The sequence below is a fragment of the Durio zibethinus genome, chromosome 12 (assembly GCF_047325235.1).
Source record: "Durio zibethinus cultivar Kanyao isolate XHJ-2024 chromosome 12, ASM4732523v1, whole genome shotgun sequence".
NCBI classification, from domain to species: Eukaryota; Viridiplantae; Streptophyta; class Magnoliopsida; order Malvales; family Malvaceae; genus Durio; species Durio zibethinus.
The window spans coordinates 10,920,041-10,946,210 of NC_143173.1; the positions used below are offsets into that span (position 1 = coordinate 10,920,041).

The 26,170-nt window shown below is 30.6% G+C and overlaps 1 long non-coding RNA gene across 9 annotated transcripts in view; it reads right to left on the minus strand.

The window, feature by feature from the left end:
• The window catches only part of LOC111297293 (uncharacterized), a 57,692-nt gene that overhangs the window by 14,708 nt on the left and 16,814 nt on the right, over positions 1 to 26,170 (minus strand). The window contains exon 6 of one of the 9 annotated variants that reach the window (XR_002691088.2): positions 9 to 11,300. The exons of 6 other annotated variants lie outside the window; for them this stretch is intronic. This is a non-coding gene — a long non-coding RNA (uncharacterized LOC111297293). 2 more of the 9 variants (XR_002691084.2, XR_002691083.2) reach the window with 2 other exon arrangements.

Sequence of the window (26,170 nt, forward strand, 5' to 3'; positions counted from 1 at the left end):
AAAACAAAACTCACAAACACAAAAGAATCAAAATTTACCTATCCTAAAATAAACTAAGAACAAAGAAAACAAATGCATAAACCATTAAAGTAAAACTTGGGTTGCTTGTCAAACAATGCTAATTTTGGTCAAACTTGACCATTCCTAAAATCTAAAAATTGCCTCATCCCTTTAAGGAGTTATACCTTGTTGCATTCTTCTTTATGGTATTACATAAACTAAGCTAGATCTAGGAGGTGTACTCATTCTCCTTGCAAGAATGACATAAGCTAGACTTGAATCAATGGTAGGCACCTTCATAACTCTCTAAAGTTTCAAGTTTGGGCTTGCAAAGGCTATGATTTAAGGTTTTTGCTAAATGGACTTGCGACAATGGGTTAGGAGGTTTAGAAATCAAGTTCAACTCCCTAGGTTTATCCTTTTCCTTAACTCTTGTTATTGCATGAACATCCTTCTCATCTCTAAAGACACTATATCCACCAGTTATAAATTGTATTCTCTTGTCCTTAAATCTCAGGGTAAGATCATAATTATATACATCAATTAAAGGTTTAGATGTCAATAGAAAAGGTCTAACTAACAACCATGGGGCTTCATTATCCTCTATATCTAATACTACAAAATCCATAGGAAAAGCATTTTTTTTTTTACTTTTATCAAAACATTCTCCAACATTCCTTGTGGTTTCTTAGCAGATCTATTAGCAAACTTAATAGTGAAAGTTAATGATTTCAATACACCATATCCTAGCTACATGAAAACATTCATGGCCTTTAAATTTATACTAGATTTATGATCAAAAAAAGTTTCATCAAATTTTAAATGATCAATTTTACTAGAGATAGTGAAACTTCCACGATCTTTTTGCTTTTTTAAAAGAAGTTGTTTAAGTGCAAGACTACAATCTCCCATAAACGTGGAATTCTTCAACTCTTTGAGTAACACTTTTAGTAAAGGCCTAGGTATTGGTGGTGCTACTTCAAAGGTTTGTCATCGAATGGACATTCTTGGAATCATTCTCAACCTTTTAACTTTATGATTTTCTTCTTCTTGCACTTGAATTTCCTTAGCCTCAAGTTGAATACTCTCAAGAAGTACTCTTCCCACTTGCAACATCTCTTTTTTTTTAATTGAACCTTTAATAAACTCTTCAAGATCCTTCTCTGGAATATACTCCTCAAAATCTTCTTCAATTTCAATATTGTCTTCCATCTCAATATATTGTTCAATACTCTAAGGGCCTTCTAAAGCCATTTGATCATAATTGTCTAGAACTTCCCTACCAAATCTCAATAGCTCTTCACCATTTATAACATTATCTTTTCCAATAACATCTACCTCAGGTTACTTAAAAGAGCTAGGCAAGTTAACCGCCATAAGCTCATCCATAATATTATCATCATCAAAATCGTACATACCATCTTCACCATAGGAGTATACGACGTTACATGCTTTCTTACCTTGCTTCTTAGGGTTTGACTTAGTGTTATTAAGTAAGGTTCCTAAGGGTTGATTAGCTATGGCTTGATCAAGTTGACCTATTTGGTTCTTAAGGTTTTTTATTGATATAGCCTGGCTTTAGATAGCTACATTATTAGCTGCATCAGTTGGGTTAACATCTCTTCAATTCTATTTTTCATTTCCTGATGTGGGTTATATGGTTATGGGTTTGGGCGAAAATTGTTATTTTGGTTAGTGGCTTGGTGGTTAGGTTGGTTTCAAGAAAAGTTATGGTGGTTTCACCAGCTTGGGTTATAGGTATTATTGGGTTATAAGTAAGCTTGGACTATTAGCCATACTAGACAATTTCTATTCTAAATTCGCATCTTTTACTATTATGGGATTTATCATAGATTTCACAAGACACAAAAAGGTTTTGTTTGGCATTAACATGGGTGGTTTGGGATAGAGTTCCAAAGGCTTTAATCTTTTTAGTCAGGTTTGATAATAAGGAGTTAATGGAAGTAAAGGCATCAAGTTCATACACACTAGGAGTTTTTCTATGAACTTATCTTTTCATACCCTATTGATAATTGTTGGTTGCCATCTCTTCTATCAGTTCATGTGTTTCCTTAATGATCTTACTCATAATGGCTCTTTTAGTAGCCAAATTCAAGATAGTTCTCATGGATGAAGTGAGACCATTGTAAAATATATGAATTTGTAGCTATTGGGAAAAACCATGATGTGGACACTTAATAGCTCATCGAATTTTTCCCAATATTCTCACCATCCACTTGCATAAAGATTGTTATTTCATTTCTCAACTTGGTAGTCTTGGCAGGTGAAAAAAAATTTTACGAGAAACTTTTGCACCAAATCTTCTCAGGTTGTGATTGATCCAAATGGCAATGAAGTTAACCAACTCTTTACCTTGTTCTTGAGAGAAAAAGAAAAAAGTTTTAGTCTAATTGCATCATCTGAAAACACCATTATACTTAAAAGTATCACATAATTTAAGAAATTAGACAAGTGAAGGTTGTAGACACCAAATTTTGTCTGGACAAAATTCGACCATTTATGAAATGCTTTAATTTTCGACCCGGTTCAAATCCAACATTTTTTTAATTTTGACAAGTTTTTAAAATAAAAATTGGGACCAATTTGATCAAAATGTCCCAAAGTTAACTTTGGTTAAATCTAATCAAACTAAGTTGAGCAAAGTCAAAATTGGTCAAAACGAATAGAACTTTGGTTAACCTTCAAAGCCCACAACCCAATTAGAATCAATCATGTTCCAAATTGAAATTTGTGATTTTTAAAGCACAAAAAAGTTTAATTGTACTTTGAAGTCGAATTTTCGAGAAAACTTTCATATCACAATTGTAGATTTTCTAATGATTTTTTATATATTAAAAACCTAGATCATAACTTGAGAGGTGTAAAATTCAAAAATACCCTTAGAGGTATTTTTATACTTTGACCTTCTTAAGGTTGGAATTCCGCATAACACTCTGGCTCATGATTTGATAGTATTTTATGAGTTTTAAAATTTTGAAAACCTTGATTGTATCCTTAGAGATGTGAAATTATCAAAATATCTCTTAGAAGTAATTTCATAATTTGACCTTCTGAGGTCGAGTTTTTATGAAACTTTTCATATCATTTTTTAAAAATATTTAATGATTTTTAATGCATTCAAAACTATAACAATACCTCAAGAGGTGAAAAATTATCAAAATACACTTTATGGGTAATTTCATAATTTAACTTTTTCGAGGTCGAATTTTTAAGAAAATTTTCAAATCTTAATTTCATACTATTAGGACTAAACAGTCGGTTCAGTTAATTTGGTTCAAAAAATTCAAAAATCAATTTACCCAAATTAATCTATAAATAAAACTGAACCAACCAAATAATCAAAAAAAAATTGAGAAAATCGAATCAATTTAATCTTGTCAGTTTTGGTTGATTTTTTTCGATATAATCGATTTTGATTTCTAGCCAAAAACGCCTTCAATAATCCTCTTATAATTTTTATAAGGTGATTACTCAAGGCATTTTTTAATGCCTTGAATAGTCATGAAAATTTTTTTTAATAGGATTATTGAAGGCGTTTCTGGCCAAAATGTTTTCAATAATTCCTTCATAAATTCTTATAAGGTGATTACTCAAGGTATTTTTGGCAAAAAACACCTTGAATAATTCTGAAAAAAAAATTTAATGGGGTTATTAAAGGTATTTTTAGCTAAAAACACATTCAATATTCCCTTCATAAATTTTTATGAGGTAATTACTCAATACGTTTTTGACCAAAAATGCCTTGAATAATCTTGAAAAAAAATTTTAATGGGGTTGTTGAAGGCGTTTCTAGCCAAAAACCACTTCAATAATCCCCTTATAAATTTTTATGACGTGACTACTTAATGAGTTTTTCGTCAAAAATACCTTGAATAATCTCAAAAAAAAATATTGAATGAGGTTATTGAAGGGGTTTCTAACCAAAAATACCTTCAATAATTCACTCATAAATTTTTATAACATGTTTACTCAAGGTATTTTTTTGCCAAAAATACTTTGAATAACTAAAAAAAATATATTTTAATGGTGTTATTGAAGGTATTTTTAGTCAAAAACTTCTTCAATAATTCCTTCATATATTTTTATGACGCCTTCAATATTCCAAAAAAATTATAGTAATTATTTAGGATTAATGTATTGTTCATTGATATAGAGCTTGTGTGTCAATGACTTAGAGCTTATGTATTGCTCATTGACTTAAACTTTATAAAGCTATGTGTTGCTCACTGATGTTATTTGATATGTAGACTTACTGTGTATTGTGTATTACTTATTGATTTAGTGCTTGAGACTAAATTTATAGTGTCTGAAGCTTGTGTTTATGAAGTTTATGTTTAGATTTTATGAAGCTTATGTTTATGAACTATATGAATTACACAACACATACAATATATAGCAAATTACAATCCATAAAGTCTAATTCTCAAACAACATTTAACAAGCAACAACAAATATCTTAACTAATTACAGCCTAAATAGGTGTTTAGCAGTCTGGGTTTGGCATATGGGATTAGGTGGGTGAAGGTGAACAAGTGATGAGAATCTTTTAGCAAATGTAAAAGACAAAAGAACTAAAAGAATATTAAAATTATATTAATAAAAATATAAATTATTTTAATAAAATTTAATCAATTTTTTCAGTCAATTTGGTTCATAATCTTGAAACAAAAAACCGACCTCCTAAATCGATTTAATCGAAATCCTAATCGATTTAATATATATAACTGAAAAAACCAAGATCGATTTAACCTATATATCGATTTTTTGATCAATTTTTTTCGGTTAAACTCGATTTCTGCACAGCCCTACACATTATTTTATGATTTTTAGTGCTTTTAAAATGGTAAAAGTAAACATGAGAGCATTATTTCTAGGGAAATGACCTAAAGATTGAAAACTTTGTATTATGGCCAAAATGATCTTTTCAATTGGTTTAATGACTGTAAAAATCCAATCTTTGCAGTAAGCAATCTAGGCCATTAGATCATATTAGGAATCTGGATCCAATAGTTAAAGTTGACTCATTGAAACCAAAATAATAGAAAATTTTGGCCCTTGGATGAACTTTTGATCCTAAGGCCAAGATTCAATTGCATGGGATATTTTTTCCAACTTCTTCTGGAGCAGGAGAGATTTTTTTGCATTGAAAAACTAGAGGAAAGTTCGTGAGAAAACAGATGAGAGAAAGAAAAAAAAAGGTGAAGGAAAAAGAAGAAAAAAATTTTAGTGCTTTGCTTGCTTGAAAGTATAATTTTTCAACATCCATCTTTGCATTTCATGCATCCTCATCACATTTTTCATTGTATTTTCATTTTGTTTCATTCATTTCTTTGTTGTTATTCTTGAAGGATTCTAGTTCATTTTCTTGTTCAAAGTTTGAATCAAATTTCACCCAACTAATCAAATAGTTGGAGTGAAGCTAGAAAACAAACAAAAAACAAAACAATCCACCATTAAAAACTAAGTTGGAGGTTTGGCAAAACCAAGTTGGAGGTTTGGCCAAACCTCATAGACCATGGCCGAACCACCTATTGGCACTTGTTAAGGTCTTATTTGCATTTAAATGTTGCTTACAAAGGTTAAATGACTAGTTTAAATTTTGCTTGGTTGATGATATATAATGATGTTAGGCTCAAGCTCTAGTTGTTCATATGTTCGTTGTTATTTTAGCTTGTTTCATGTTTGGTAAATTTCCTCTTATGGTGAATATGTTCTTATGTGATGATTTGGAAGGTAAATGAAGCATGTTTGGCTTGAATAAGGTGAAAATGTTATTATGAAATGATACGAAAGGTTCAACCATGGTGGATCTTGGTTGGCTAAACTTCTCTTTTTGTTTTATGGATAATGGTTGCATTGATTCGTGTATTAGATTGTGTTTTTATGATGCTTAGCAAGTTTTTAATGTGTTTGAACAAAATTTTCAATGAAAAAAAAAATTGTTTTGATGATTGATTTTGTTAAGTTTTGAAGGTATTTGGTTGGGTTTAAATGATTAACAAATGATGAAACATTCAAACAAATTTTAAAAGTTTGTTATGTTTGATCCATTTTTTTTCTTGTTTTTACATGTATGTCTTGATTGTGATTTAGTTTTGTAAATACCTTGTTTTGTAATTATTTCCCCCATGACATGCTTTTGGCACATGCATTCATTAATGTCATTTTTTTAATTTGCTTTTATTACATGCCCATTTCTATGAAAACCTAAATTCTCATGAAACCCTAAACTTTAAACCTTAAATCATAAACTCTAAACCCTAGACCTTAAACCTTAAAACCCAAATCCCAAACCAAACCCTAATCCCAAACTAAACCCTAAACCCTAACCTAGACCCCAAAACAAATAAAAAACTATCCCTCAAACCCAAAAACTAATTATGCATTTGAATTCCATTTTACCTTGTCATCACATGTATTTTTATTTTGTCATGCATTCATACTTTGTCATTCATATTATAGTGTTATGTACTCATGTTATTATGTTCATGCATTTCATACATATGATTTCAAAAATATGGTTTCAAAGTAAAAATGTTTTAAAATAAGACAATATTTCAAGTAAGTATCATTATCGATATGTGGACTAATTATAGGAAAACTCTCGATGATTATTATTTATAAGAGATGTTATCTTAGTTTTGTAAGATAATTTGAAAATCTTTAAAGTAGAAATATTTTTAAAACTATACCTAATTGTAGAAGAGTAAAAGAAACGTTTTGATATTTAAATTGTTTTCATTTTTATCCAAAAAATTTCAATTTTTTTTTTTTTCAAAATTTGATTTGTTTTATTAAAAAAAGAAAAAATGAAAAAGAATTACTTTTAAACATTAAACACTAAGGAAAATAAGACAGTTTTAACCAAATTTTAATAATAATATGCAATCAATTGGTATCATATTCGACAAGTGTTGTGGGAATGCTAACTTTTTGTCATCCATAACTAATTTTTAGACTTAAATTTTAATTTCGTAGATCATAAATTTATTCTTTTTATAAAACTTTAAACTCGTTTTAAATAATTCATTATAAAGACAAATTTTTTTTGTGACCAATCATACACTAAAAAAAATTGATGACAACTCTTTATTTTGATTTTCATCAAAAATCTTTTAACCCTTGTTTTTCAAATTTCCCCATTTGTACAGCTTTTGCATCACCCACCCTAGGTCTTGAGACATGACAACAGCTTGTCGACTCCATTGGAGATATATTTTTAAAGAGTCAAGCTAAATATTGATTGCATATTATCCTTAAATTGGGTTTAATTATCTTAATTAGTGTTTAATCTTAATTCATTAATTTTAAATTTTCTATTTTCCCAAAAAAAAAGAAAAAAAATCAAGAAAATTTTTTTTTAAAAAAGGCAAAAAAATGCAAAAAAAAAAAAGAGTATGTGTTTGTTTTACATTTCATGGATATTTTAATCCTGTGAATCCATGCATATTTTAATTATGTCATTTATTATATATTTTCTTTATTTTGTTTTTATATTTATGAGGCATCTAGGATAGAGGTATTTTTAAGAAAATGTGAAAGGTTTATATGTTCCTTTGCACACACTCACATTTTGCATGCATAAACTCTATACTCGAAATTTAAGCCTAATTAGAAGGCATTAAGTTAAGTATGCTCTCATGAGATGTGAACCTTCGTAATGACTAATGAAACACTCTCACTCAAATTGAACCATTTTTATTTGTACCTGTAATGGGTGAAGATTGGGGTATCACAATAGTTTATGATGGATGATGATGTGTGGAACAATTTGAGAACCTTTGATACATCAGTTCCTTAACCCTACATATAATGAACTTTAGGAAGCCAGCTTTAGGTAGAACCATGCCATATCCTCTTTATAGAAATTACCTCGATTAAGTCACTGAAGGAACACTTATTACCTTTCTCGTTTTCGTGTTGCTGTTAATTTGATAATTCTAGATTTATTGCTCTTAATAAAAGACATAGGAAATCATTAAAAATGACAACAAAGAAAAACAAAGCAAAAGAAAAAAAAAACGAAAAGAGAAAGAAAAAAAACAACAATAAAAAAATAAAAAAATCATTCCAAATCACTACAAAAGTAATAAAAGAAATTGCTTGTTAATTTATCTTTTTTGCATTGCATTCTTTTAGTTTTTTCGTACTAATGTTTTTAATGTTTTTCATGTTTTCTTTGTTTGTTTGCTACATGAACCATTCTTTAAAATAAAACACCAGGGATATATGTTTTAGATAATTTGTCGATAAAGGCTCTCATGGTATCTCAAGAGTTTCAAGTAGGGTCTTCAACAAGCAAGACATTTTAGGAAGCGAAGGATTAGTTAGAAAACATGCAACAGATAAAGAGGGATTGTTTGATAGATGGGTATGTCTTGAAATTGCCAAAGTTGGTATATTTGGATTTAAAAAGAAATGACATGATAGATTTAGAAAGTATTTGGAATCATTAGAGTCCGAAAAGAAAGTCAACCTTCACAATAAAGTATGGAGATATTGCTCTTTTGGTACTATTAAAACCTAGTGATCAAATGCTTAAAGCCGTTATAAGGTTTTGGAATCCAGCATACTGGTGCTTCACGTTCAATAAAGAAGACATGACACTTACCATAGAAGAAAACTCTACCATGTTAAGCTTAGAGCTCCTCAAGCCTGATAGAGTATATTGGAAAGCATAGAAGTTGGCTGGGTATAAGAAAAAGTTGTTAAAGATAATAAGGGATTAAGTTCAAATGATTGAGAAGAAAAAAGGGTCTGGTGAAAAGGTATCATGGACTTTATTACAAGATGTCATGCTTCAGAGTTCGGATCAAAATCCAATTATGGATATGTTTGCTTTGGCTATTTATGGTTTGGTGATTTTTTTCAAGAGCCCTAGGATATATAGAGGCCTTTGTGGTGGATTTCTTTGTGCAGTATGAACAAAAGATTAACCCTTAATTGACAATTTTGGAGGAAACCATTAGATCCTTGAACTATTGCCAAAGGAAATGAGAAGAAAGAATGATATGTTGTATTTAGCTATTGTATGTTTGGATTCAAAGCTGTTTTTGAAGTATTGATTGAGCTCCGTTGTTGATTTATATGAAATCCTTAGCACCAATAATCAAGTTCAAAGCAAAATAATAGCCTAGGAATTTTTCAAAGAAACAGTGAATGATTTTCTTTCGATGCTTAGAAAGAAATGGGGTGACTTGGAAAGCACCATGGATGCCTCAAGTTTCTATTCTATACAGTTGTAGAGATCAATCTTGGGTTCCATTGCCTGATATTTAAATAGCCATCAATTATGCGTCATTGATAATTAGATGACAATATAGGTCCCAGCAATTTATTCCAATGATTCAAGGATTGAATTAGGTAGAGTTTGACTAGGGCACAGAGGGCTGCATGGCTAAAGTCATGCAAAGCTTGGAGGCATACATTTAGGTTAGAATTGGGAGAAAATACAAATGATGTGACTCTAAGATACCAAGTTTGGAAAGCTAAGCTAATCAATGATTTGGTGCTGCCAACAGATCAAGAGATAGTACAGCTAGTAAACCCATAGGCTAAGCCACCATTGTCAAAATTAGAGATTGTTAAAAGGGAGTTCTAGGCCAAAAAGGAAAAGTTGAAGAAAGAAAATTAAAGACTATAAGAGGAAATAGGTTAGCTAAAGTATAAGGTAGGAATGCAAAAGGATATGTTAGAAAAGATAACAAAAGAAAGAGATTTGGCTCAGAATGACTTCAAAAAGTTACACTTGGAAAACCAAAAGCTAAGGGCTTAATTAAAGGAAGGTAAAAGAAAGTAAGTGCTAGGATAATATAGAATAGCTTCGGGAAGAAGTTTGTTTTTGGAGGCATAAGGCTTGGGATAATAAGGACAAAATCACTGTGATAGTTCGAGAAAAGAAAGATTCACACAAAGTCCTCGCAGCAAACAAAAGGGAATTAAGTAAGAACCAAGAAGAGAATGAAAAAATGAAAGAAGAGTTGAGATGTGAAAAAAAGAGGTGCCTAGATACTTAATGGGAAAAAGATAGACTTGGAATAGAAATCAAGGCGATAAGATGCAGTTATAGGAAAATAAGGATTACATTGCTCACCTACATTGAGAATAGCAAGAAAGGAAACTTGAATGGAAATGAGTTTGCAACTAAGAAATCGAAGCCCGCAAGCATTGGAAAACTAAAAATCAGGGGAACAATTGTATATTGACCTCCTTAGTACTCAAATTCGAAAGGCAGTCAGGTAGGGTGAGGTGATGATGGAAAAGGCGAAAGCTTTAAGGCAAAAGCCATCCCTACTAGGAGTCATAATTAGCTTCTGTTAGATTTTTTTGAAGGAAGCAAAAGGATAGTACAAGCAAGTTTAGCATTTTTATGGCCCTAGTTATAAGACAGTTCATGATGTATAAAACTTAAAATTGTTAGAATGAATGAAAACTTCTATTGATTTAAAGTAGCTTGAAATGAGTATCCCTGCTCATATTTAAAAGTATGCTTAAAGGTGCCAATCAAAAATGAATGATAATTGTAAATATGCTTTCCTCAAATTTTTTTGAAAAGGAGAGAATGCCTTTAAATAACCTTGCCTAAATATAGGAAGAAATTTAAGCATCTTCTTACATCTTTTCAACAATAATAATGAAACTAACTAGCGTAACATACATCATTTGTCTGAATTCATTGTTTTTCATCCTAGCAAAGGATAAGGCATGGTGATTGTAAGTATACTTTCCTCAAAAATTCGAAGCAAAGAGTTATTATTAAAGGTCTTATTTAAATATAAGAACTATCTCTTAAGGCCAATAATATAATTCATATTATGTGTTTCTGACTTTTAGGAATCAATAACAGGTTCAAGGATAACACGTCTCAAGAAACAAGATCAGTTGGTTTTGTGCACTTACAACACTCAAGCTTGTACAAGAGCCGTGAAAAATGAACATGTCAGTCAAATAGACAAAATGAAAAGGGCCTAAAAAGAGATTAGAGAGACAATTTGTAGAATTTAATAGAAAATGGATAAATAAATAGAAGAGTTGAAACAGATGTTGGCTTATCTGGTTAAAGGAAATGGCATTGTTGAAATGCATGAAATGAGGGAAGAAACCATAATGGAAGAACCAATGTATGCTAGGTTTACATATCTTTATTCGTATGTTACTCAAGCACCACTAGTCACTCATCAACAATATGCTGGTACCTCCATTAGGCCATCACCAGTTCAAGTGAATATCAATCCTGGATCCACTCTATTTGATCCCATTACCATGCCAAACTCAATCATCTGAAAGAGCAAAAAAAGCTAAAAAGGGTATATGATCCAGTGGAAAGTATGAAACTGAAGAACAAATGTGATCTGTTGAAAGAAAGATTGAAAGCCATAGAAAGATATGATATGTATGGAAATATGAATGCCCAAGAATTAAGCTTAGTGTTTGATCTGATAATTCAATCAAAGTTCAAAGTTTTAGATTTCTAGAAATATGATGGAACGATCCCTCTACACATATCACAATGTTATACTGGAAGATGATTGGCTATACACACAATGACAAGATATTGATACATATTTTTAAGACAGTTTTATCGAATCTGCTGCAAGGTGGTATGTCTAACTAAATTGTAGCAAGATACATTCTTGAAAGGATCTAGCTAAGACCTTCATAGCAAAATACAAGCATGTTGAAGATATAATACCAGATAAGTTGTCATTACAGAATATGAAGAAAAAGATAACCAAAACTTTTAAGGAATATGCATATAAGTGAAAAGATATAGCTGTACAGGTCCAACTACCATTGACAAAAAAAAACCACTATTCTATTTTTTAGTAGTTTGAAGGGCCCTTACTATGACAAGTTAGTGGGTAATATCGGGTGAAATAATCAAGAATGCTATAAAAAATGGCAGAATTGATGGTCAATAAGCCTTAAGCACTAAACAAACCCCAAAAATAAGAAAAAAAAGAATTTGAAACCCATGAAATGATAGTTTTTAGCCCACCATTTATTCCTTACCATCTATATCCCACATACACACCTTACTACCCATTTGCCAACCAAGTATCTCAAACACCATACCTATATATACCACCACCACCACCACTAATATACCAACCTAACTTCCGACCTTAAGCACCTAATTCACTCTTACCCCAATTATGTGACCTTTTTCCCCACCAAGAATCCCACCCTCGAATAGAAAAATCCTTACACCAATTAAGAAAGAACTCCCATCAACATAATTTCTATGTCTTATATTGATCTTTACCCATAACTCTTGAAGTGCCATCGAATAGCCCTAATCTCCATCAAACATCTTAAATCATCGTACCTTTAATAGTACAACCCTAACGCCCGATATGAATCTCATTTTGGTGTTGTGGGCCATTCTTTAAAATATTGCACTACTTTGAAGTATAGAGTGCAAGCTTTGGTAAAGGATGGATGATTAAATTTCAATACTCGTACAAGGCCCAAAATTGGAGGAAACCTATTGCCCAACCATGCTAAGGGTACAACCAATGTGATAGAGAAGGGTAAAAGAGTCAAGAGGTGGATAGGAGGTGAAAACTCCTTTGGAATTGGTATATGACTGTTAGGTCAAAGTGGATATGATCTAAACAATGGTTTCTAAGATTGATGACAACCGTTTGGGATTTGATTAGATTTGCAAATATCATGGAATGACAAAAAGTCATTTAATGTAGGATTATGAAGAGTTCAAACAAATAGTTTAAGGATTGATGGATACTAGAATCGTTAAATTCTATAGTGATAAAAAAATGAAGTTAGCATGATAGCAAGTCAAGGATTTGATGGGTTGTTTATCCCCAAACCTTGAATCATTTTCTATGATGAGCTAGAATCGATAGCAAGCAAGTCTACTCCCTATTCTTAAGTACCTGTCATTGTATATACACCCAGTGTTTTTCCTTACAAGGATGATAAGACAATCTCTTAAAAATATGACTTTATCTTAGGGATGCTACTAATATATCTAGTGTTTGAGAAATTACCCGAAGTGGTTGAATTTATACTCTTAAGGTGCCAAATCAAGTGAGAAGAGAAAAAGGAAGGAAAGTGCAAAGAAATAGAAATGAAGAACAAATCCCTATTGTAATGCCCTTGATAGTACAATACAAGAGGTCGGTGATAGAAAAAAGCTTATGAACTTTTGAAAATCATTAGGAACAATGAATATAGTGTGGTGGATCAACTCAACAAGATGCTAACCAAAATTTTATTGTTATCTCTGTTGTTAAACTATAAGCCCCACAAGAATGCATTATTAAGGGTACTAAATCAGGCATATGTAGATTATGACATTTTTATGAAAAAAGTAAACCATCTAGTAGGAAGTATAGTGGCTTCGAACTACATTGCCTTTAATGATGATGAGATTCCATCGAAAGGGTAAAAAAGCGTGAAGGCTTTACATATTACAATAAAGCGTAAGAGCCACCCCATGGTAAAAGTATTGATTGATAATAGGTCATCCATTAATGTAATGCCAATGATCACGCTCTTTAAGTTACCAGCTGATCCTTCATTCATGAAAAATAGTCACATGATAGTTAGAGGCTTTAATGGGTCAAGGAATGAAATGATTAGAGATATAGAAATTCCACTACAACTATGCATATTTAATGTTGAATTCCAAGTCATGGATATTTCACCATCCTATAGTAGTTTGTAAAGGAGACCACAAATTCATACCACTAAGGCTGTGCCATCATCTTTGCATTAGAAAGTAAAGTTTATGATTGATGAAAGAAAAGTCTGTCGCTAGAGAAGATGACTTGTTGGTCACCAAAACCTTAACAACCCTTTACGTGGAAGTGGTAGAAGAAGCACTTGAGTGCTCTTTTTATGCCTTTGAGGTTGTTAACACCACATATATAGGAAAAGGCTCAGTTAAACCTACGCTTCATTTATCAAAAACTACTAAAATGATGGTTAAATAGATGATAGGAAAAGAACGACAGCCTGGTCTAGGTTTGGGGTCGACACTATAAGGAATGAAAAAAAATGTCAGAGATTGTGGAGAGCAAAAAAGGTTTGGATTGGGATACAAGCCAACTATTAATAAAAATAGAGCAATATAAAAGAAAAAGGAAAAAAAATGGCCTACCTTAAAAGACAGGAGATGAATAGGGGAAGAATAGAGTTTCTACACCTTTCTAACACTTTTCGTTTAAGAGAGTATGTCTACCCATGAGTGTCAAGAGGCAAGAATGACAACAAAAGAAGTTGAGGTGGCCTTTTCGAATAAATTTAAAGTTAAATGAAATGGATGAAATGATGACAACAGAGGAAAAGATTTTTATATTTTCTTCTAGTAGTTGAATAATTAAGACCAATTTGTTTGCAATATTTATCCTTGAACCAAATCCAATTACCTTTGCCCAAAGGCATGCAGATAGTTTGTATGCACTTATTTTTTCAGCATCATTAGTAAAATGTTAAATGTAACACATTCTTCATCACATAATCTTTTCCATTTCCACCCACTTCTTTTTAACATTTTTTTATTTTTGCCAATATGTTTTTCATTCTTTACCAAAATTTCTATCTATATTCTTGCAATCTTACTAGTTTTTAGGTTTCCAAATACTAAACATCATAGATGATCATTACGATTATTTCGAGTTTAGTTTTGGGAATTTTGTTCAAGTTAATGGGCCTGATGATGAAGATTTAGAAGATTGCATCTTACCTCCTAAATTGATAAGATTGGTTAAGCAAGAAGAGAAAATAATAAAATCTCATCAGGAGCTTGTATATTTGATTAATTTGGAGAATGATGAGAATGAAAAGGAGATAAGGATAAGTACATCTCTTCCACAAGAAGAAATATGAAGATTGGAGGAATTGCTCAGAGAATATATGAACGTGTTTACATGATCATACCTGGATATGCCAGGGTTTGACACGGATATTGTAAAGCATAAATTGACACTAATCCCAGATTGTAAACTAGTACAACAGAAGCAAAGATGTATGAAACCGAAAATGGCATTAAAAATCAAAAAAAGTTAAGAAACAGGTTGACGCTAGCTTTCTAGTTGTGGCTAGATATCCAGAATGGGTTGCTAATGTAGTTCCAATACTAAAAAATGATGGAAAAGTGAATGTGTGTGGACTATAGGGATCTAAATAAGGCCAGCCCTAAAAATAATTTTTCATTGCCTCATATTGATATTCTAGTTGGCAACATGACAAAGCATTTACTATTTTCCTTCATGGACGGGTTTTCTGGATATAATCAAATCAAGATGGTAAAAAAAGATATGAAGAAAACTATATTTGTGACAATGTGGGAAAACATTCTATCATTAGGTTATGCCATTTGAATTAAAGAATGTCGATGCAACCTATCAGAAAGCTATGGTCACCCAGTTTCATAATATAATGCACCAAGAAATAAAAGTTTATGTTGATGATATAATTGTGAAGTCTTGAAAAGGTGAAGATCATGTAGAGAACCTTACAAAACTCTTCGAAAGACTCTGCAAATATCAACTCAAATTGAATACGACCAAGTGCACTTTGGGGTGAAATTAGAAAGTTATTGCGATTTGTGGTTAGCGAGAGAGGAACTAAGGTAGATCTTGAAAAAATTCAAATAATTACAAAGCTAACTCCCTTTAGGAGACAAAAAAAAAAAGTAAGGACTTTCTTGGGGAGATTAAATTACATTGCACAATTCATATCTTAGCTCACAGTAAAATACGAACCCATCTTCAAGCTGTTGAAAAAATATGATCCCAGAGAATGGAATGAAAAATGATAGGATGCCTTCAACAAAATTAAAGAATATTTGATGAATTCATCATTGCTAGTGCCTTTATGGCAAGAAAACCTTTAATATTGTACTTAACCATGAATGAAGCCTTTATGGGATGTGTATTAGGGCAAATAGATGAAACAGGCAAGAAAGAACAAGCCATTCATTACCTAAGCAGAAAATTTACTGATTATAAAGTTAAGTATTCCTAACTTGAGAAGATGTGTTGTTCTTTGGCATCAACTACTTACCAGCTCAAGCAATACATGCTGTATCATACAATCTACTTAATGTCAAAATTAGATCCCCTCAAGTACATATTTGAAAAACTATCTTTATAAAAAAAAAATAGCAAGGTGAAAAGTCATATTCTTTGAATATGATATTGTATATATAGATAAAAAGGCTATCAAAAGAAGTATCATAGCCAATTTTCTAGCTGATAGGGCTGTTGATGATTACAAGCCAATACAATTTGAACTGCTAGATGAGGATATGATGGCTATACTATAAATAGAAAAGGAAAAACCTATTGGTATTTGTCCTTTAAGTTAAATCATATTTTGGTTAAGATATTGTCATATTTGTAGTACTTTGATATTTGATATCTTATAAAAGCTATCTTTATCATTGAGTTTGAATACATATATTTCAATATTGATGCTTATATGATAAATTTGTTAGAATATAAATAAAGCTTTGCAAGAAAATTACAATAAAATTGTAATTATGAGATCAACATTACATAAAAGCTATATGTTTCAAAATTGTTCCTAGTTGATGCTTTATCAATAATAAGACATTGACAAAAGCTGTTGAGACTAGCACATGGTTATGCTCTTCATTATGAAGCAAGCAACCAATCTCATAGGTTAAAGTTTAGATAAACTTAAGCTAACATGTGAGTGCTTGTTATAAGAACAAGTTCATTGAACATAACTCGATATGAAAATGCTATATGACAGTTCACATAGTGTCTGTAGCTGCATTCTCATGTGATGGTTGTATAAGTGATTCTTTGACTTAAGATTACTTATGATCTTGTATGACGAATATTATACTTTAACTTATGGTTCTAACTAAGAATGCTCTAGTGGAGTATTATTGGGTATAACATTAGGCATATGAAGATTCACGAGGTAATCAAGATAGGATTCATCACCTTATGTGATCAAAAGAATATCTCAACTAGTTTTGATTGAATTAACTTAAGAAATCTTTGGCCAAAGTAAAATAAGATTTTAGAATTGTTTTAAACTTATTTGTGAATTCATGTCAAAGACACGACTTAACATAGTTGAACAACATTGAGTAAACACTAAACTATACTCAATGTGCAAACCAAGATACTATATGATGAAAAGAATATTAATTATACACTAAGACCATCCATGGATAGGTTGTCAAGCCATATTGACTTTTCTTTAGCAATTGGGGGTCATGACAATGAAACTAATATTGATTATGATCTATAAACATAAGATTGACTAATTGGAGAATTGGTGATGAAGATAAAAAGTTTGTTTCATCCACAACTGAATACCAAGGCTTACAATACTTGTATTTATTGCCAACATTGTAAAGAACACATAATAGGGTAATTGTAAAAGATTAAAATTAGGACAAATTAAGTTGAACTCAATTTGATTTTGGTATGACCAAAAAATATAAGAAAGAAAAACAAGAGAAAAAATCACTTTTTTGGTACATTTGGCTAGCATATGGTTAACTGTGAAAATTTGCATTCAATGTATTAAACCTAACATGACCGAGTGCATCATTTGTAGAAAGAACTTCAAGCCGCCCCCTCTTGCATCCAGTAATAAGAAAAAGAAGCTTCACTCAAGAAAATATGAAAGGTCTTGAGAATACTTACTAGTTATAATGTGGCTTTGAGTTCAACAAACCTTAGAGAATATTCTTTCACAAGAGTTCTCTTGGATCACAATTAGAGGCTGAACACTTGGACAATTTTTTAGCTTATAATCTATTTCAAAAATCACCAAATTGAACCAAGTGATTTCCAACATTCAAGGTAACACCTTTAGTCGACACTATGCATGCTTGAATATATATATATATATTGTTTGCATAATCTTATTAATTGATCTTGACTTTAGAGAATTAATTTTTTTTTAAAACTTTCACTGCTTTAAATATGAAAAAGATATCTAATTCCCTTCAAAACCTGAAGATATTACATGAAAAATATTTTTTGATGGGGCATCAAATGCTTTAGAGCATGACATTAAAGCTATACTGATATCTCTTAATGGAAAATATTTCTCCAACACTACAAGATTATCTTTTTACTACACCAACAGTATAGCATAATATGAAGCATGCATATTGGGATTGCATATGGTCTTCAAAAGAAAAACCAAACTTTTGAAAGTTTTAAGAGATTCAACACTGGTAATTTATCAGTTATAAGGTGAATGGGAAACAAAAAACCTGAAGCTAATTTTATACCAAAAATACATTATTGGACTGATAAACCAATTTAAAGAGATCCAGTTCCAACACATGCCTCAAGAAGAAAATTAGATAGCTTATGCCCTAGCCACGTTGTCAGCAATGTTCAAACTAAATGCAAATACTGAGATTCAACCTATTAGGATATGGACTCTTGAATCCCCGACACATTGTGCGAGTGTAGAAGAAGAAACTGATGATCAGCCCTAGTAACTTGACATTATGCAATATCTCAAGACCAAAAGCATCATGAACATGCATCAGAGAATGATAAAAGAATTCTAAGAATATTGGCAATGGGATTTGTACTAGACAGGACAATCATCTATAAGAAAAGTTAGGACCAGGTCTTATTAAGATGTGTGTGTGCTACAAAAACAAGGAAAATACTTAAAGTAGTCATGAGGGGATATGTGGGATACATGCCAATGGTCACATAATGGCTAGACAAGTAATGAAGGCAAGCTACTATTGATTGACCTTAAAAAATGACTGTATCGATTATGTAAAAAGATGCCATAAAGATCAAATCTATGTAAATGAAATCCATGTTCCTATTACGTCGTTACATGTTTTAGCACCTCAATGGCCTTTTTCAATGGGGATAATGGATATGATTGAATCCATTACCCTAAAAGCTTCAAATGATCATCAATTCATCTGTGTTCCTATTGATTATTTTACAAAATGGGTAAAAGCAACATCATATGCCAATGTAACCCGATCAATAATGTGAAGATTTGTGAAAAAGGAAAAAATTTATCGTTATAAGTTGCTTGAAAGCATCCTCACTGATAATGCCAGCAATTGGATAACAAAATGATGAAAAAAGCATGCACTTAATTCAAAATCAACTATCATAACTCAACACCTTATCATCTTAAGATGAATAAGGTAACGGAGGCTATTAATAAGAATATCAAGAAGATATTGGAGAAAATGATTAAGACTTATAAAGATTGGCATAAGAAATTACCATTTACTTTGCTTGCTTATAGAACATTAATCTGCACTTCTACTAAGAAAATTTTTTTTTCTTTGGTATATGGAATGGAGACGATCTTCCTATCAAAGTATAAATTCCTTCTTTAAGGGTTTTGATAGAGTTACAATTGGAGAAAGCTGCATGGGTCCTCAATTATTATGAATAATTGAATTTGATTGAGGAAAATAGGCTAACAACACTCAGTCATGGCTAGATGTACCAAAAAAGAACGATAAGGGCACATAATAAGAAAATAAAACTCAGATGCTTTCATGAAAAGGAATTAATTCTTAAGAGGATATTACCCAATCAACACAACACTAAAGAAAAATGGATACCTAATTATGAAGGTCTATATGTGGTCAAAAAGGTTTTTTCTGATAGAGCCCTAACTTTGGTAGAAATGAATGAAAGTGAATTGTCAAATCCCATAAACTTAGATGTTGTCAAGAAATACTATGCTTAAAAAGAAAAAAAAAATAAGAAAGAAAAGAGGATCCAAGTTAAAAACCCAAAAAAGAGTGATCTGGATCATAAGGAGAAATGTCTAAGTTGAAAGCTCAAAAAAACGACTAGTATAAGGAGGACATTAGGGGAATTAGGCTTCGAGCATTGATATAAAAAAAAAATGGGACAGCACCATGATTTGGGATAGAAAAAATGAAAGATAAATCATTGATTGATAGGTCAGGAAACAAGTTTGTCATCTGATTAGTCAACATTACTCAAAGCCAGTAATGAGATAGGACTCTTAGAAAAAGATTAGAAATGAATGATCTGAATTCATCCTAATGTTCAGTATTTGGTAATTTTGAAAATAGTTTCTTATTACCATTTTATTTGTCTACTTTCTCCTAAGCTTAATTATACCTTCATTCCCTTCTTGCCACATAGCTTTTGAATCAAGTTTTCAAAACCTTAAAGAATACCTTTTGTCCTCTTAATTCAAACCTTTTGTTGTTCATCAATTGAAAATAGGTGTTGCATTTAACATGATATTGTTGATATTAAATGATAATTCTCATAATCATACTTTGAATCATGCACAAAAAAGGTTTTAGGATAACTAAGATAAACAAACAGGGCTATAAAAATTAGACAGAAAGAGAAAGAAAAAGGAAAAGAATAAAGAATAAAAAGTGAGTGAAAATGAAAAGATAAAAAATAATAAATAAAAAAAAAAAGGAAAGATTGGGAATGATACTAAAAATTCGATATCAACTTGAATGGAAAAATAAATGATGACTGAACAAATGGATAATGACAGTGGAAAAACAGAAAAGACAAATGATGAGGAGAGGGAAAAGAAGAAAAATTCTTTTGGTAGAATTTCACAAGTCAACTACCAAATACCAAGGCAAAAAGGTTTGAAAGAAAAAAAAAGATGCTTGAATTAAAGAAATACTTCAATTAGATAAATGGGGTTTGATTGCTGATGAACTAGCCAAAATTGTAAATTTGAAAGAATATTTATGATCATGCTTCTATAAGTACAAGCACATGATATTAACAAAACTTGTGGAACCATATTGCTTTCCTTGCATTCATTACATACATTGCATGCAAAATGAATTTGATCTTGAAGAAACAATTACATTTGAAATATGAACATTTTTTTGTAAAAAAAAAATCCAAAAATCCATTTTAGAGCTTCCTATACAACCCAACCTTTCCAAATAAAACTTTTCACTTATTTAAGACCAAATTAGCCCCTTTCAAAGAGATTTTTAAAGTTATTTACCTATGTTTATAGGAGTTTTTTTCAAAAAAATTTGTAAAGTTACCTACCTATATTTATAAGAACCCTTTTTAAAGTCATCTGCTTATATTTATAAGAGCCCTTTTCAAAAATATTTTTAAAGTTACCTATGTTTAGCAGAGCTTTTCTTTAAAAAAAAAAACAATCCTCCAACTTGAAAACAAACTAACACAGGCAAGCAAAACCTTTTAGCCTTTGGTGTTGACAAAATTGGTGTATTTGATCTTTGTATTATTTCTAATTCTCAAAAATATGCAAAAAATTATAACTATAGATACCAAATTTTGTCTAAGTACCATTTGTGAAGCACTTTAATTTTTAACCCAATTCAAATCCAACATTTTTTTAATTTGACAAGTTTTTAAAAATAAAAAAATTGGGATCAATTTGACCCAATTGCCTTAAAGTCAACTCTGATCAAATTTGATCAAACAAAGTCAAAATTAGTCAAACTTGATCAAAAACAAATAAAACTCAGGTTAACCTTTAAAATTGAAATTTGTATTTTCAAAGCACCAAAAAGTTTAATTACACTTCAAAAAGTGCAAAATTATTAAAATGCCTTTAGAAATACTTTCATAATTTGACTTTTTCAAAGTTAGATTTTTATGAAAACTTTCTGATCATAATTGAATATTTTCTTATGATTTTGGATGCATTGAAAACTCAAATTACACCTTGAAATATGTGAAATTACAAAAACATTTTTAAGGGCATTTTTGTAATTTAACCCCTCCAAGGTCAAAATTTCACAAAACACTTCATATCATGGTTTCATATTATTTGATTATTTTTAGAATTTTGAAAAATTGATTGTACCTCATGAGATGTGAAATTACCAAAATGCCTTCTAAGGATAATTTCATATCACTTTCCCAAAATCAGTTTTTCGCGAAACTTTTTATATCAATTTTTTTATAATATTTGATAATTTTTTATGCATTCAAAACTACAGCAATACTTCGGGAGATGAAATTATCAAAATACCCCGTAAAGATAATTTTGTAATTTGACCCTCTTGAGGTTAGATTTTCAAAAAAAATTTCAAATCTTAATTTCATATTATTTCATATTTTTAGTGCTTTAAAATCACAAAAATAAACACAAAAGCATTGATTTCTAAGAAAATGATCTAAATATTGAAAACTTTGTATTATGGGTAAAATGATCTTTTCACTTGGTTTAATAGCTAGAAAAGTCCAATCTTTGTAGTGAGCGATTTAGGCGCTGAATCACATTGAAAATCTTGATCCAATGGCCAAAGTTGCCTCTTTGAAACCAAAACAAGGAGAAAATTTTAGGCCTTCAATAAACTTTTGATCATAAAGCTAATATTCAATTGCATGGGATATTTTTCCATCTTCTTCATGACCTGGGAAGACTTTTTGCATTGAAAAACTAAAAGAGAGCTCATGAGGAAACAAAGGAGAAAAAGAAAACAAGAGTGAAGAAAAAAGCAAAAAAAAATTCTTAATGCTTTGCTTACTTGAAAGAATAATTTCTCAACATCCAATTTTGCATTTCTTGCATCCTCATCACATATTTCATGGCATTTTCATTTTGTTTCATTCATTTGTTTGTTGTTTTCTTGAAGGATTCTAGTTCATTTTCTTGTTCAAAGTTTGAATCAAACTTCATCCAACTAATCAAATAGTTGGAGTGAAGTTAGAAAATAAACAAAAAACAAAACAATGTACCATTAAAACCAAGTTTGAGGTTCGACCAAACCTTCTCCACCATTGCTGAATCTCCTATTAACACTTATTAAGGTTTTATTTCCATTTAAATATTACTTATGAAGATTAAATGACTAGTCTACTTATGTTTTGTATAAATTTTGCTTGGTTGATGATATGGAACAGTGTTTGGTTTATACTCTAATTGTTCATATGTTCTTTATTATTTTAGCTTGTTTTATATTTGGTAAATTTCTTCTTACGGTGAAAATGTTCTTATGTAATGATTTGGAAGGTAAATGACGTATGTTTGGCTTGAATGAGGTGAAAATGTTATCATGAAATGATATAAAAGGTTCAGCCATGGTGGACCTTGGTTGGTTGAACCTCCTTCTTTTTATGGATGATGGTTGCTTTGATTCGTGTATTGGATTGTGTTTTTATAATGAGTGGCAAGTTTTTAATGTGTTAAAATAACATTTTTTTAACTAAATTTTCAATTAAAAATGTTGTTTTGATGATTGATTTTATTAAGTTTTAAAGTTGTTCTATGCGGCTTAAATGATGAACAAATGGTGGAACATTTAAACCAATTTCAAAAGATTATTATGTTTCATCCATTTTTTTTATGCATGTATTGTTTGTGATTTAGTTTTGTAAATACCTTATTTTGTAATTATTTTTCTCATGTCATACTTTTGGCATATGCATTCATTAATGGCATTTTTGTAATGTTTTGGTCACATGTCTATTTTCATAAAACCCCAAACCTTGAAACCCCAAATTCCCATGAAATCATAACCCTAAACCCCAAACTTGAAACCTTCACCCTTACTAAAACTTAAACCCTAAACCAAACCCCAAAACTAACCCTCAAACCTTAGAACAAATCATGCATTTGCATTTCATTTTACATTGTCATCCAATACATTTTTATACTTTCATGCATGCATACTTTGTCATTCATGTTATATTATCATGCATTTATCATGTTATTTTGTACATGCATTTTATGCATATGTTTTCAAAAATATGATTTCAAAGTAAGAATATTTTAAAATAAGGTATTATCTTAAGTAAATATAATCATCAAGATCATGCCTCCTTGGAACTCATCTTGCACATTGATCTTGAATGGCACATGTCTTGATCATGAAATCTTGATAAATTTCAACTATTCTTGAATTCCAAGACCATTTTTTTTTTCTATCCAAACTCTTGAAATTAATTTTGCATACTCTTTGAATGGTTGATCAAAGAATCATTGTTGAACAAAAACTCTTTTGGCCGAATGTCCTCTAGAGTCCTTCCTTGTATAAAACTCTTCAAATAACACATACACATGGAGAAGTTCTCTTGAATATGGGAAAACCGAATCCATGTGGGATCTAAATACCATTAGAATTTCTACTTTAAGTCAAATTTGAAAATCCTACCTAAGTAAAATTGGGTTACATTCTTACATGCTTGACCGAATATTACAAAAATGAATCTTGTCTAAATCTTGCATGGTTTCTTGCATGAAAATGCGTAGAAATTCTACTCCAAGTAGAAAAACCTATAGATCAATAAAACAAACATTAAAAACACCAAATTCAATCAAAATTTAAAAATTTTCAACCAAATTAAACTTGTAAATCTCTATATATTTAAGTATTATCACACTTTAAAGCTTTACTTATCCTCAATTAAAAAACTCTCAAATCAACAATATTAAAAATCAATATCCATGCGCACAAAGTTAACAATTGCAACAAATTTTCAATCTTGCACCACAGCATAATTTAAAGATAATTATAAACATAGATTCACAAGAAACTCATTCAAAAGGTAAGCTTTCAATCTCATACAATCTTCATGCATATACAATTACTCCATCTCTAATCCAAACATGTAATTTAAGCAAAAATACTGTTAAATATATCATCACATACCAATTCCAAGATAGAATATGCTTCATATGTTTATTTTCCTCTTCCCTCTCCATTAATGTTAGATTTACATACTTGACTCAAGATCAAAAGGTCTTTAAGGTTTCTAGTCTAAGGCTTTGGTCAAGGTGGGAAAAAGAAAATTTCATACTTATAAACCTTTTTTCTTACTTTCTTGAATTTTTGGACTAAAGATCGAAAAATTGAAAGTTTTGAACTTTTAAGACATTGAGGCATCTTATATATATATATATATATATATAAAAGACATTTTTCGACTTTAGCCATTTTGGCTTTTATCTTTGCTTTTACTGAACTTTTCTTTTTCTTTTTAATTTTCTTGCACTTCACTTCCTCCCAAATACATTAAGTAGTCTAAAACATGTATAAGCACATTAAGTTAGGTAAAACAATAAAAAGGGATAATTTCAAAAAAAAAAAACTTAGGCTTTTATTATGTCTAAATAAACAAAGAAAAGGATAATATAAAAGGCTCAAATATCACAATACTAAGATGCATCATAAAAGGTAGTTTTTAAAATGCTCAAAGTGTCTAAAGAATGGCTAAATCATCTCTTGAGTAAAATATGATCTAGAATTTTGGCTCGAGGGTTAAACAAGTAAATTCTAAAGTAACATTATTGCTTTAAATCTCTATGCAATTTAATATCCACAAACTTTTCACAAAATCAATGCATCTCATAGATCGAGAATTAAACATACAAACAATAATCATACTTAACCAAAAAGCATACTCAAGAACTTCTCTCATGCTTCACATCATTTATACTTCCCTTCATATCATTCATAAGTCATTCTTAAACAATTCATGTAACATTAACTAGGTTTGCATAACAAAGACTATAGCATGCCAATTTGGTTTGAAAACAAAGCAATTAGGGCAAAAATTTTGAAAACAAGTTTAGTTCAAGAGCATTCTTTTTCCCCCTCAATTGCATCAAGCAATATTGCAAAACAAAATATTTAAGCACTAGGAAAAAGACATACACCCTAAATTTGGCCTCCTACCCGAATCTTGAATGATGCATCTCCTTGCATCACTTTCATCCCTAAAAAAAAAAAAAAACTTACAAACCAAAACATACCTATCCTAAACGTAAAATAAAAACAAAGAAAACAAATGCATAAACCATTAAAAGTAAAACTTAGGTTGCCTCCCAAACAATGCCAGTTTTGGTCAAACTTGACCATCCACTAAAATATAAAAATTATCTCATCCTTTCAAGAGGGAGTTTACCTTTTGCATCTTCCTTTGCTATATTACATAGGTTGAGCTAGATCCATGAGGTGCACTCACTCTCCTTGCAGGAATGACATAAGCTAGACTTGAATCAATGGTGGGCACCTTTAGTTTTGGTCTAAAAGTTTTTGTGTTTGGGCTTGCAATGGCTAAGGTTTAAGGGTTTTGCGAAGTGGACTTACGACAATGGGTAAGAAAGTTTAGAAATCAAGTTCAACTCCCTAGATTTACCTTTTTCCTTAACTCTTGTTACTACTTAAACATCATCATCATCTCCA